Genomic DNA, 2,500 nt, shown 5'->3' on the forward strand with positions numbered 1-2,500 from the left:
GGGCAGGGGTCGGGAAGGGCCCTGGAGGGGAGGGAAGGGACAGGGAAAGAAAGGGAGGGGGAGGGGGCAGTTGGAGAAGGAGGGAGGGGGGAGGGGGGAAGGGCGCAAGGAGAGGGACGACGGTCTCGACACACCGCTTCAGGCAGTGGTCGTTTTGGGGAGTGTGTTTCAGTTATGTGAGCGTCCCGGAGTGTCGAAATCGGTGTGTTTTTCCTCGCTCGGTTTTCAAATTGCGGAGGATCGGTTCGTGGTGTGTGCCGTGTGCGCGTCTTGTGCGGGGTCTCTGCTGTGTGTTGTTATTTTTGTTTTGTGTGTGTTTTTTTGATTTATTTATTTGGTGGGCGTGAAATAAGAGAGACGGAGGGAGAGCAGCGGGGGAGAGAGACACGGCGGCGGTGGTGGTGGTGTCTTGGTTTCAGTGCTTGGGGAGGGTGGTGTGTACTCTCTTTCTTTCTCCTTCTCTCTCTCTCTCTCTCTCTCTCTCTCTCTCTCTCTCTCTCTCTCTCTCTCTCTCTCTCTCTCTCTCTCTCTCTCTCTCTCTCTCTCTCTCTCTCTCTCTCTCCTTTTCTCCCTTTCTCCCTTTCTCCCTTTCTCCTTTCTCTCCTCCCTCTCTTTCTCTCCCTCCCTCCTCCCCTCCCTCCTCCTCCCTCCCTCCCTCCCTCCCTCCCTCCCTCCCTCGTCTACCTATCCCTTCCCCTTCTCCTTTCCCTCATCCTCCTACTCTCCCCCTTATCCTCCCTCCCCTCATCCTCCATTTATCCTCCCCTTCCTCTTTCCCTCATCCTCCCCTCCCCCTCCCCCTCCCCCTCCACCACCATCATCACCATCAAATGATACACGAAGAATTAAGATAAAGTGATGGACATTAGATCATTTTTTTACGATGCAGTGGTGGCAGTTCAGAGGAGGCGCCTTGTTCAGCATCCTCAATGTTCACTTGTTCATTTTTGGTGTCGAATGATAGAGAGATTTGAGGTTTCCGTTGTCCTATTTTTATGGTGTTCAGTCGTATCTGATTTAGTTATTATTTAGTGTTCATTTGTTCTTTATTTGTCAATGGGGGTGGTTAAGTGTTCAATTTGTTCATATTTTTGGCGTTCATTCATAGCTGATTTAGCGGACATGTGTGGATAATTGCTTGTTCAATTGCGAGAGATTGAACATTCACTCTTGACATTTATTTGTAAGGGATTTAGTGCTGTTAATGCGATGTTCACGTGTGGCGTTCCTTCATGAGATATTGAACGTTCTCGTTATGTTCATTTATGGCGTCGACTTTCAGAGGACTTGATTTGCAAGATTGCCACGGTGTTCATTGGCTGTTACACCTGCGAAATCTGTGATGTTGTGCAGTTAATGTTCACCCACAAGGGCATAGGTACTGTTAATTATTGTTCACTTGCGATGTTCAGTCGTGTGATTTTGAACGGACAAATGCAGCCGACTTGAGGCTGGGTGAACAAGGTCTGAACATCGAAGAAAACGGAATGTGTGTGTGTGTGAACTTGTGCTGAAAAAATTGTGGTTGTTACCATAGTTATTGTTATTATTATTATTATTATAGTTGTTGTAGTTATTTTGGAGTTTTTATTGTTATTGTTCTTGTCATTGTTTTTATCATTATTATTGTTATTATTTCCCTTGTTATTATTGATTATTATTGTTTCCGCTGTTCAAATTATTGTTTTTATTGTGTTTGAGTTGTCATTATGACTATCGATTACGGCCGTTAACCATCATTGCCATTCCCATCATCGTTATCAGAAGAAGATTCCTGCAGAACAATGCCATTTGCAACTTTCTGCAATGTCTGGTTTGCAACGGCCTTCGTGCAAGGACAAGGGAACGCACCGCCGCCTGTTGATCTGTCCTCTGCCCGGACGAGTTGCAGTGTGCTTGTCTTGGGGGGGGGGGGGCGGCTGTCCTTGTTTGGGATCTTGTTTGGTTGTGTGTTTGTTGGAGGGTAGTTTTTGGGATTTTTTTTTCTTTTTTTTTTGGGGGGGGGAAGGGTTTGATTGGATTTTTTGTGTTTGTTTGTTGTTCATTTCGCTGTCTTTTTTTTTAACATTTTTCTTGTTTGGGATGAATTTTGAATTTTTACTATTATTATTATTTTTATTATTATTATTATTGTTATTGTTATTATTATGATCATTCACATCATCCTTATCATCATCATCATCATCACCAATGCTGTCACAATTAAATGACCTTAAAACAAAATTACCGCCGTGAATCGCTTATTTCTGACTGTCGCAACACCTTTATTTCTTGTTTTTCTTGTTCTTTCTCCTTCTTCTTCTTCTCCGTGTTGTTGTTGTTCTTCTTCTTCTTCCTTTTCTTTCTTTTCTTCTTTAATTTTTTGCTGTTTAATCATTAGTTGATTCTTTGTCCTTTCAGTTAGCATTATTTTTTCTGCATCTAAATGTATCTGTATCTGTAGGCTTAGGTATTCAGTAGGCCTACATTTACGAGTGATGAGCAAGTGTTTATGATTGTT

At 43.3% G+C, this 2,500-nt stretch overlaps 1 protein-coding gene across 6 annotated transcripts in view; it reads left to right on the top strand.

Annotated features, from left to right (window-relative positions):
- Nucleotides 1–98: 98 nt before the first annotated feature.
- usp (retinoid X receptor ultraspiracle) overlaps nucleotides 99–2,500 on the top strand; it is a 31,332-nt gene continuing 28,930 nt past the window's right edge. For 2 of the 6 annotated variants that reach the window (XM_070117987.1, XM_070117990.1), the window contains exon 1: nucleotides 221–243. The gene's annotated coding sequence lies outside the window, so the exon portion shown is untranslated. The other 4 variants (XM_070117988.1, XM_070117985.1, XM_070117989.1 and 1 more) reach the window with 4 other exon arrangements.

The sequence above is a fragment of the Penaeus vannamei genome, chromosome 41 (genome assembly GCF_042767895.1).
Source record: "Penaeus vannamei isolate JL-2024 chromosome 41, ASM4276789v1, whole genome shotgun sequence".
Taxonomy (NCBI): Eukaryota; Metazoa; Arthropoda; class Malacostraca; order Decapoda; family Penaeidae; genus Penaeus; species Penaeus vannamei.